The sequence below is a fragment of the Capra hircus genome, chromosome 24, assembly GCF_001704415.2.
Source record: "Capra hircus breed San Clemente chromosome 24, ASM170441v1, whole genome shotgun sequence".
In the NCBI taxonomy this organism is placed as follows: domain Eukaryota; kingdom Metazoa; phylum Chordata; class Mammalia; order Artiodactyla; family Bovidae; genus Capra; species Capra hircus.
In genome coordinates this window covers 58,245,613-58,257,760 of record NC_030831.1, presented here as the reverse complement: position 1 = coordinate 58,257,760, position 12,148 = coordinate 58,245,613, and the positions used below count along the sequence as shown (strand labels likewise).

Genomic DNA, 12,148 nt, shown 5'->3' with positions numbered 1-12,148 from the left:
TGGTGTCCACGGTCACTTACAGCCAGTGATCATCTTTTAAGCTAAACAGCCTGGATCACAAGATTGACCAAGTCCCTCCCCTCCTTACAACACCTCCAAGGCACCATGAACAAAAGTTAAAAGGTGACTGTCAAGGGAGAAGATGTATCTACTGTATTAATAACTTGGATAAAGAATTGTATTCAGAAAAAGAAAATTGTATTCAGGACCTCCATGGTGGTCCAGTGAGAGAAAAATCCGCCTGTCAAAGCAGGGGACACAGGTTCAATCCCTGGTTCGAGAAGACTGTACATGGTGGGGAGCAGCTAAGCCCGTGAGCCAGTACTGAGCTCACTCGCCTTAGAGCCATGCTCCCCCGCGAGAGAGGCCGCTGCGAGGGAGACTCTTGCACCGCAGCTAGAGAAAGCCAGCTCGCGGTAACAGAGACCGCCCGGCTCGGCCAGAAACAAAGCAATAAAATTATAGTTTTAGAAAAGAATTGTGTTCGGATCATATAAAGAACCTTAGAAAGCAGAAATTTTTTAAAAGTCAAAGTAACTGATTGAAAATCTGCTAAGGATATGAACAGACAACTCTCGGAGAAGGAAGTCCAAGTAACTGATGACTATGAGAATCACATATTATTTAACAAATAGAGTGTATAAACAATAAAATATGAACAGACATGTTTAAATCAGTGTTTTAAAAATTTCTTCACAGGTATTCCATAATCTCGAGCAGGAGTTGGTAAACTCTGGGCCTGCCTATTTTTATACATGATTTTATTGCAATATAGTCATCTCATATATTACTAACGCTGTTTGTTAATGCAGACAAAACTGAATAGTTGCGACAGAGACTGTAAGGCCCACAGAGCGGAAAATATTTACCACCTGCTTCTTGAGAGAAAAACCTGGCAGATCTCTTATCTAGAGCCAGGACTCTTAATCCTGGGCAGACATTAGAATCACCTGGAGCAACTTTTTAAAATATGCCAAGGCCCAGGCTTCCTCCTCACAGAGTGACTTAATCGGTCAGGGGAGAGGTGTGGGCATTAATTGTTTTTTCAAAAGTTCCCAGGATATAATTTTATTTTTTTGCATCTTATTTGACATTGCTCCATTTAGTTAATAACTTCCCTCCCTTTTTTTCTGTTTTTTTAATTATCGAAGATTGTAATTGTACAATATTGAGAAATATAGGACAAAATATAATTTAGTGGAGGGCAATTATATCTGCAAATTATGTTGCGTTAGCCTGGTCATTGTTGGGAAATAAAAGTCATAACAGACCTTTTTAAAAAAAAGCTCCCAGGAGATGCTCTGTGCAGTCAGGCTTGATTGCTATGCTCTTTCAGATCAATTCCAGACTCGAGCTCAGTTTAAAAGGCGTTTCGTGACCAGACCTGCTTCTCCAGGCTCATCATCCCACACCCACGCCCGTTTCCTCTGCTCCATTTTACCGGAGGCACCAGGCCCGCACTTGTCTGTCTTTCTGCCTGGAATGTCCCTCCTTCCTGTCTGCCCCTCCAACGCTGAATCACCCTGGGAGTCTGGGGTGGGGGATGGTCCGCTCCAGGAAGCCGCCCAGACTCTTGCCTAGTCCATCACGCTAGAAGGCCTGTCACCGCTGGCCGTCTCCCCTGTGACGGAGGGGCTGTGCCTTCATCCGTGGATGTTTCAGACCAAGAGGTCAATAAAATTCACTGACTTAATTGCCTTAAATTTTGAAAAACGTAAGTTCGGATGCCCAAAATCCAGCTCCACAAATATAAGTTCTTCTCTGTGTCAAGAACAAAGCTGGATGTACTTATTAGAAACGCACGTGTGCGCGCTCAGTCATGTCGGACTCTTTGCGACCCTGTGGACTGTAGCCCACCAGGCTCCTCTGTCCATGGGGTTTTCCAAGCAAGAACACTGGAGCGGGTTGCCATTTCCTTCTCCAGGGGATCTTCCCGACACAGCGATCAAAGCTCTGTCTCCTGTGTCTCCTGCGCTGCAGGTAGATTCCTTACCTCTTGAGCCATCTGGGAAGACCCTTATTAGACTGCATAATTTCCAAATTCCCTTCTTCATCACTAAGTGTCCCAAACCCAGTAGCCTAAAGTTTAAGGATCTGGAGCTGTAAGAGCCTGTCTTGATCCTTGGATGAGTCCCTGAAGGACAAACAGAGAGAGAGACCTAATTCTTCATTTGAAAAGATTAAACTCTAGTTTTCTTTCCAATTGGTGTTTTGTTTTGTAAATGGATTGGATTTATGGGTTTCTAGCTGAGGATATTTTGCATACTGTGGACATTTCCAGTTAGATTTACTTCCTTTCTGATTATGAATTCGAATGGACAGGTTGTCCTTTTCCTGCCTTACCCTTGATTAGTTTCTGTCAAGATCCTGAGATGCCAGCCAGGGGCCCCCATCCTGATCTAAATACACTGTGATTTTCACGGGAGGGAGGGATAGAATAAACTAAAGATTAATTCCACCTGCTACTTCAAATCACACGGCGGTTGTTCCAAGTTTTCATTTCCAAAAGATTAAAAACAGTTCTGCTGAGGTAATTGGCAGACACGTTTTCTCTCTTGGTGACGATATGTGGATATTAAAATGCAGAATTGATCAATTTGTGGCTTTAAATGGAGGAAAGACCTTAGTCAGTGATCTTAAATTTTAAAATATGAATGCACCTATCTATATCAGGAAGGTGAAGGCGGCAGAAGCTTCTAGAATGCTTAGCCATAAACAAATCCTGAAAGCATAAGTCATCTTCAGCATCTACAGAAAATATTTACTAAGCACCTACCAGATGGCTGTGTTACACTGGAGATTTTTTAAAACTAGAATTGAATAGTCCTTGCGCTGCGGCTGATGCACATAAATGCTAAGCATCAGTTGTCAGGGATCTCCTTGCGGATAAAAGATATGAATGTGCTATCAATCTAATATCCAAGTTCCTGAATCAAGTTCTTTGCAAATGTCTCCTGGCAGTCCGCCTTGCATCTGGCCAACTATTAAACTTGGACTTCCACAACGAGAATAGTATGTATTTTAGTTTCCTGTGACTGTTGTTACAAATTATCACAAACTTGGTGGCTTAAGACCACAGAAATTTGGACTTCCTTCGTGGTCTAGTGGTTAAGAATCTGCCTGGTGCAATGCAGGAGACCTGGGTTCGATCCTTGGTTTGGGAAGATCCCCTGGAGAAGGGAATGGCTACCCACTCCAGTATTCTTGCCTGGAGAATTCCATGGGCAGAGGAGCCTGGTGGGCTGCAGTCTGTGAGGTTGCGAAGAGTCAGACACGACTGAGCACTTTTCACTCGCAATGTAGAGGGTGCTGGTTTGACCCCTGTTTGGGAATTAAGATCCCACATTCTCAGGAGCAACTAAGCCCACACATGTCTGAGCCCCAGGGCCACAACTAGAGAGTCCCTGCCCTGTAATGAAACATCCTGCATGATGCAACAAAGATTCTGTGTGCCCCAACTAAGACCCAATAGAGCCAAATAAATGTTAATAAGTGAATATTTTTTTAAAGCACAGAAATTTATTCTCACAATTTTGGAAGCCAGAGGTCCAAAATCAGTATCACTGAGCCAAAATCAACGTGTCAGTAGGGCTGTGTTCCTTCTGGATGCCTCAGGGGAGAATCCATCATCCTTTGCCTCTTCCAGCCTCTCACGGCTGCCAGTGTCCCTTGGCTTGTGGTCATGTCACTCCGATCTCTGTCTCTGTGGTTGCATCTTCTCCTCTGTGTCAAATCTCCCTCCTCCTCTTCTCCCTCTTCTAAGGATCCTTGTGATTGCATTTAGGGTCCACCTGGGTAAGCCAAGGTAACCTTCTCATCTCAAAATCTTTAATATAAACATATCTGCAGATCCCTTGGACAGCTAGGAGATTCAACCTGTCCATCCTAAAGGAAATCAACCCTGAATATTCCTTGGAAGGACTGATGCTGAAGCTCCAATACTTTGAGCACCTGATGCAAAGAACTGACTCATTGGGAAAAGACCCTGATGCTGGGAAAAATTGAAGGCAGGAGGAGAAGGGGACGACAGAGGATGAGATGGTGGGATGGCATCACCAACTCAATGGACATGAGTCTGAGCAAACTCCAGGAGATGGTGAAGGACAGGGAAGCCTGGCGTGCTGCAGTCCATGGGGTCACAAAGAGTCAGACATGACTGATTCACTGAGCAACAACTTGTTTCCATATAAGGTAATATTCATAGGTCCCAGGGGTTAGAATGAGAGGTCTTTGGGGATCTAGGTTTCAGCCTACCACAACACGGATATTTGAAATCCAGTTAACCCAGAAATTTCAATGAAGCCTACTCTGTTGCCCTTTCTGTATTATGAGCTTTCCTTGGTTTCAGCATTTTTTCTGACCCTAGCTTCAGCACCGGCGGAGGGGGTGGCCTTGAATAAAATGCCCTCCAGACTGACAGCCAGATGGGAAAAGAGGCAATGTTCTGAGAATTTAAATCATAGATGGTCAGTCTTCCACTGAGAACCAGAGATCAAAGGCAAGGCTGGGGCCTTGACTGGCTAGCCAAGTGAGGGCCACCTGTGGCTCGCCCCCTATACCAAGCCTCGGTTTTCAGAAAAGAGGATGAGACGTGCAGACAGGAAACAATCCCTCCAAGAGATAAATGATGAAGCCAAAGGGAGAGGGTGATCAGTCAGAGCAGGAAGTTCAGCAACACAACCATTAGAGTGGGCTGAGGGCCGGGGAGAAGGGACTTGAAGCGTTAAGAGTTTTATAGCAAAAGTAGCTGCTTGGGGAAGATTTCAAGGATGTGAGGAGGTTGGAGAAAACAGGAAATGAAAAACCCTGCCGGCTGCCCAGGAACCAGAAACCTCCCTCCATCGTCTTGTTTCCCCGAGGAACAAAGTGCAGGAAAATGCAGACATTATGTGAAACCACTGGGGCCTCAATATGCTGAGCAGTTTTAATTCCATATAAATTGACTCCCCCTGAAAGGCCTCCCCTGCAGAGAAAGCCGCAAATGGGTCTGCCTGGACTCGATGGAGTGGCCGTGGGTGGGCCTGGGACATTGCAAGGAAAATGAGTTCCAAGACCTACCTGAGACCGCTTGCTTTGCTTCTTTATTTTCATCTCAGATAATAAACACATGGTTTACTATTCTGGAGAGTGGTTGGTTTTGAGAGGCCATCTCTCTGTGTTTGTTTCCTACAGCTGTGTTAACAAATACCACTAGCCGGGTGGCCTGACACAACAGAAGCTTTTTGTCCCATGGTTCTGGAGACTAGAAGTCCGAAACCAAGGGGTCAGGAGGGTCGGTTCCTTCTAGAGGATCTGGAGGAGAATCCGCAGGCAGTCCTTGGAGATCCTTGGCTTTAAACACACCCCTTCCTTCTCTGCCCTAGTTGTTAGGCAGCATTTCTCCCTGGTGTCTGTGTCTGTGTTTATGGTTTTTCTGGGGTTTTTTTGGGTTTTTTTTTGGCCACACCACATGGCACGTGGGATCTTAGTTGCCCAACCAGGGGTCAAACCCGTGCTCCCTGCAATGGAAGCATGGAACCCTAAGCACTGGACCACCGGGGAATTCCCGTATTTCCCTCTTACAAGGATATGAGTCATTGGGTTTGGACCCTCCCTGACGTGAAGAGCCGACTCATCGGGAAAGATCCTGATGCTGGGGAAGATCGAGGGCAGGAGGAGAAGGGGGTGACAGAGGATGAGATGGTTGGATGGCATCGCTGACTCAATTGGACATGAGTTTGAGCAAACTCTGGGAGATGGTGAAGGACAGGGAAGCCTGGTGTGCTGCCCATGGGGTCTCAAAGAGTCGGACACGACTGAGTGACTGAATAACAGTCCAGCACAGCCCTACCATAACTTGATCACACCTATAAAGATCCTGTTTCCAGTGGTCGCTCCGAGGCGCGCACCGCAGAACACTGCAGTGGGTTGCCATTCCCCTGGCTGGCTCCATTTACATGAGGGACCGGCGGCCACCCCCGGCCGGCACCGCAGGCCCCCGGGAGCCGGGCCCTGAGGTGTGAGACATTTCAGTCAAAGGAAGAAATAGCTCTTCTCCTAAGATGAAATCTGTTGTTTGGGAATGTGGTTGATCAACTTGACACATTGGCCACATGGTACCCGATGTAATAAAGTGAAAAGAAGAGGCAAGATGATGTCATTTTCCCATATTGTGAAACCAAAAACAGATGCTTTTTGTGAGACCAAGCTAACACACCTCCGACGGCGCAAAGAGTAATTCTGTTTGAAGAATTTAACAGTAAGATAGAAGAAGTCCTTTCAAGCTGAGACCTACAGGTGTACAAAGACCTAAAATACATATTGAGGAGGCCTGATCATCTGAATCTCATTCCATCGAGAAAGCATGGCTATGAGTTGGATTGTCTTCTATCTGTGGCCCTTGACTATGTTTGTGGGCCGTATAGGTGGGCACAGTTTGTTTTCTTTGAGCCTATCACCTTGAGGGTGTGCCAGGATTTGCCTTATAACACTGCCTTCACGCCCAATCTTCTGAATCACTATGCCCAACAGACGGCAGTTTTAACCATGGCGGTTCCTGGACTGTGGTGAGCCGTGTCCTCGGCTGGTGGACCTGAATTTAGCTGGCGATCCTACTGACGGAGTCTCAGTGGCAGTGCAGAGGGACTATGGCTTTTGGTGTCCCAGAGAATTGAAAATCGATCCTGATCTTGGCTGTGCCTTTTTGCACATGCATGATTGATCACCTCCTTGTCCAAATATGTACTTTAGGAGAGAAGAGCTTTCATTTGCTCGGTGTTTCACAGGACTGATTTCAGGCATTTGCCTCCCTGCCACGTTGCTTATTTTTTTAACTTTTTTGATTGATGTGATAAGATTCCGTTGTCCTGAAAGGCCCATTATAATGTATGCCGTCTGCTACATGATGGTGTCATTAATTTTCTTTATTGGGTTTTTCCTTGAGGACCGAGTTGCCTGCAATGCATCCAGCCCCGCACAGTATAAGGCTTCCACAGTGACCCAAGGATCTCATAACAAAGCCTGTATCATGCTTTTTATGATACTCTATTTTTTTTACTATGGCTGGCAGCGTTTGGTGGGTGATTCTTACCATCACATGGTTCTTGGCAGCTGTGCCCAAGTGGGGTAGTGAAGCTATTGAGAAGAAAGCCTTGCTGTTTCATGCCAGTGCGTGGGGCATCCCTGGAACGCTGACCATCATCCTTTTAGTGATGGATAAAATTGAAGGTGACAATTAAAAAGAAAAAAGATCCTGTTTGGAAACAGGATCATGGACCACAGTGCCAGGACTTGGGGTTTCAACATATCTTTTCAGAGGACACAATTCAACCTGTAACACTCTCCAAGTGGGGATTCTAATCCAAGCCAAGGGAACCACCAAGTAGCTCGTGAGCCGTGGTGGAGGAAGCTGCGGGCCTGGAGAGAAGCAGCAGCCACGTGCTTGGGGAAAGTACAACAAGATTTCGGAGAGATGGGACCCCGGGGGGGCGGAAACTGAGAGCACTGTGAGCCCTGGAGAGACCTGCAGGGATGACAGAGCAGGTGCCGGGTAGGACCACAGACACAGAACACGGCTTCAGAGTCTCCTTTCAATGGCGTTTCCATTGTGTGTTCTGGTCATCTGCTCATTATCTGCTCTTTAAATTATATATTAAAACATTTATACCAAGTGCCAACACAGAAGAGCATAAACCCTTCTTAGTTTCCAGGTGAAAAAAGGAAAGATGGAAGAAGCTAAGATATTCAGATGGGAGACGTGAGATCATTATTCTAGAACATACATAATAAAGCCAAAGGCGGGAAGTCCCCAGATTAGAATGAAAGGGTATATGGATATATAGATATACCTCTATCTCCACATGGAGAAGGAAATAGCAACCCACTCCAGTATCCTTGCCTGGAAAATCTCATGGACAGAGGAACCTGGTGGATTGCAGTCCATGGCATCACAAAGAGTCGGGCACGACTGAGCGACTCATACACACACCACATGTATTTAATAAGGATCCCATGTTCACTAAGGGCTTCCTAGGCGGCTCAGTGGTAAAGAACCTGCCTGCCAATGCTGGAGAAGCAGTGTTTGATCCCTGCGTCAGGAAGATCCCCTGGAGAAGAAATGGCAACCCACTCCAGTATTCTTGCCTGGGAGAGCCCATGGACAGAAGAGCCTGGCGGGCTACAGGCTATGCAGTCGCAAAAGAGCCAGACACGGCTTAGAGACTAAACAAATTCACCATTTTGTATTAAAATCTAATATTAGAAACACAGCAAGGAACACAAGCAGGTGTGGGGGTGGAGAACCAGAAGTGGGGATTGAACAAAAGGGAAGGGGAAACAGGAAGGAATGTGGCCCAGGGGCTGAGACTCTGAGCTCCCAGTGCCACAGACCCACGTTTGATCCCTGGTCAGGGAACTAGATCCCACAGGCCACAGCTAAGACTTGGCACAGCCAAATAAATATTAAAAACAAAATAAGCTATGTCTCATTAGAAAGGTAAATATCATTTTAAAAATAATTACACTCCTTGTTATGGATTCCATACATAGCCAACTGATGCTCACAGAATGCTTTCATTAATTTTTGCCAAATTCTCGTTTTCTGTTGCCAATCTATGAGTTTGCCTATGACACCAATGAGTGTCATCCCCACATAAACGGTGGGTGATATTTTTGTCCATCTTCATGAGTAATACGGACGTGAAGCCAGGAAGATATGCCAGAACTTCACCCATTCGTCCAGGATGTGAGCCATGTTTTTGCTGAATGACAGTTTTGGGTGCTATTTATAAGGCGAAGGCTATAGACATAAACACAGTTTAAGTTTTCATTTGTAACATTTTCTCCATCAACTTCTGAAGTCTAGACAGCCGACAACACAAGTCCTGACCTGCAGGGATTGCTGACTGGCGCAGTGAATAAACTTCCACCGCTGACTTCAAGCCCCGAGCCTGCCATCCCTGAGCTTGCGCTCGGAGGTTGACGGGCAGTAGCCCAGCAGTACATTTCCACCTCACAGACTCGTTCGGGAGTACAGATGACGGGGACTTCCCTAAGGGTCCAGTGGCTAAGACTCCCCACTCCCAGGGCAGGAGGCCTGGGTTTGATCCCTGGTCAGGGAACTAAACCCCACAAGCTGCAACTAAAGGTCCCACATGCCGACAGTGAACGACTGAAGATCCCGTGTGCTGCCGCTGAGCCCTGGCACAGCCAAATAAACGACATAAATCAAAAATTTAATAAAAATTTTAAAGAGTACAGATGATGGCCAGATGCACTACAGCCATTAGGAAGGGATGACTTTCGAGTATCCATTCCTTTTGTTCTTAACATTCTCTGCTGCTGCTGAGTCGCTTCAGTCGTGTCCGACTCTGTGCGACCCCATAGACCGCAGCCCACCAGGCTCCTCCGTCTCTGGGATTCTCCAGGCAAGAACACTACAGTGGGTTGCCATCCCCCTTCTCTCTAACATACTCTACCCAATTGTTAATTTATGTGATTTAACTCTTAAAAGTCCCTGTGTTGGACATTCAGCTTAAACACTAGACCCCGGCTGGAGCATACTGCTAAGCGGAGACATTAGAACATTTTTAAGCTGCTGCAGATCCTCACACTTTGAGAAGCACAAGCTCTCTACTTCATGGGTGGGAAGACTTGTTTGGCAGGGTGACACGGCTTGGCTGGGGCCAAGCACACGGCTGGTTTCTGGCCTCAACAGGAGGAGCGCCCAGGTGCCAGGCCTGCCCTCCCAGCAGAGTCTGTGGAGCGATACCGTGTTCCTAAAATGGGGTTCTGTTTACAAGGGAGGGACAGAGAGGAGGGGGTGGGAAGGTGCAGGCAGAGAGAGGTGGGGAAAGAAGACAGATTCCCGTAAGGAAGGATGATCCTTGAGTTAGAAAGAGGAGAGTGTTAAGAAGATAGTCGACACCACCGCGGTCAAGAAGAAAGAAAATAGAGAAAGAAATGACTAGTCAGCAGAGAAGATGCCAGAGGTCTTTGAGGCTGCAGTTTTCATGTAAGTGATTGAATGTAGATTGCTGTGGGTTGTGGAGTATAAAAGAAAAACAAGCACTTCCCTGGTGGTCCAGCGGTTAAGAATATCCACCTTGCAATGCAAGAGATACTGGTTCAGTCTCTGGCCTGGGAGGATCCCACGTTGCCTCGGATCAGCTAACCCTGGGGGCCGCAGCTACAAAGGTAGCTCTCTAAAGCCCACCGGCCACAGCTAACGAGCCTACCACCGAAACTGCTGCAGCCCGTGGCCTGGGCCTGCGCCGCACGACAGAAGGAGCCCCAAGGTGAGAGGCAACCAGAGAAAGCCCAAGTGCAGCAACAAGAACCCAGGGCGGCCAGAAATAGACAAAGAAACAAAAAATCAGAAGCAGAGGAGCAGAGGTGGGGATAGAATCAGACAGGGGCCCAGAGGGGGGCAACAGGGAAGCCTTCAAACAGCGATGGCTGGAGTCTGTTCCCTTTCATGGAGACGGATGCAGGGAAGGACGCACAGAAACCTCATCTTAGAGTCGTGCTCCTGGATTCGTCCCTCCCGTAAGCTCCACCCTCTCCAATCCAGCCTCCTCTGCCAGACCGAGTGTCTGCCTCAGGCTTAGACCAAGCTCTCTCCTGTTCCGCAGCATCAAAGACGCCAATTCCCTTCTGCAAAAACAAACACGTCTGCCTGAATTTCAAGTACCCTCTCCCTCCACTTAATTCCTCAGACCCCACCCATTATCAGAGGTTCTGCTGATGTCGTCTCTGTGCTTTGGATTAGGGATGGAGTTTTAAAACATTACTATGCGACATTTAATATCTTAAAAAGGCACAAAGTAAAAAAACAAGAAACACCTGTGTTGCAGTCGCCCAGCTTAAAAAACACAATTCACCCTGATGGATCCCCAATGACATCCTACCCTCACCATCCCCTCTGCAGGGCAACCTCTAACCGAATTTGGAGGTTATCATTCTCATGCATTTCTTTGCATTTGTACTAGGTATGTATGTTCCCCAAAGCAGTAGAGCACCTTAAGTTGCATTTTTGAAACTTTGCCTACTATATATATATATTCTTCCACAACTTTTTTTCCTTGATGTTGTTTCTGCATATTCCCTTCATATTGATACATGTGTTTCTGCTTCATTCTTTTTTTTTTTTTCGCTGATGACTATTTTTGGTCTTGTTTCTCTGTTGCTGTTTATTTGGGGCAGTAATTGAAAATGCAGGCTTGGGAATCAGATGACCTGGTTTCAGATCCTACCTGCATCACTTATTTTGGCAAGATGCTCTGGATCTTTGTGGCTCACTTATAAAACAGATGTGAAAATAATGCCCTCCCCACGGGTAGGAAAGGGCATTAGGACTAAACGAGAGACAACTCTTGCCCTGGGCTGGGAGCAGCACTCACCATGTAAACATACTCTGTAAATACTGACTTTCATTATTTTTCCATCCACATGACTGTCAGGAAAACCATGCTGAGAACAAAGGTCAGAACTACGTTCTATGCTTGAAAATCTCAAACAACACATCAAAGCAACGATGTCAAGGGCGTTGGGAATGCATTAGAATGAAACTCAGTTACAACACCAAATTGTAGTATTCGTCTATTAACTGATGGTCCTCTACCCCATTTATATACATCAATCAGCTCTTTCTTGGACCGTTCGACTTTGGGACACTTCTATAACTAAAAAAAAAATAAATAAGGTTTCAGTTTGCATGTGCCTACAGATGGAACATCGAAGGTGCGTGGCTAGAGCAACGGAAGAGATAAAGCACTAAAGAGGCTGTGACTAACGATGACGATACCTCCCTCCATCGCACCACCAGGGCTCATCGCACCCTTCTGGATTTTCTTGGCCAGCTTATTTGGCCTGTGTTTGTCAGAATGTTCCCTGTCAATATCACCAAGTATTACAGAAAAACATAATCAACTCCAAAATAAAACTTGCAGATGGTTATTGAATCCATCAGATTCATATTACCCTATCATTTCATTAACTACAAGAACATATAATTTGAAGTAATTGCTTCAAGTCATGTGCTGTTTTGAATTACTCAATATTAGATCAAAACTTTTGTTTATCTTTATAATGTATATTATGTTCCTATTTGGATTTCCCAATACAAAGTAAATTATTCATGTGTTAAATGGAAATGAAAATTGCCGTGAGA

The 12,148-nt window shown here is 46.0% G+C and overlaps 1 protein-coding gene across 1 annotated transcript in view; it reads right to left on the bottom strand.

Annotated features, from left to right (window-relative positions):
- The window catches only part of LOC102174081 (nose resistant to fluoxetine protein 6), a 65,637-nt gene that overhangs the window by 52,610 nt on the left and 879 nt on the right, over positions 1–12,148 (bottom strand). The gene's annotated exons all lie outside the window — the stretch shown is intronic.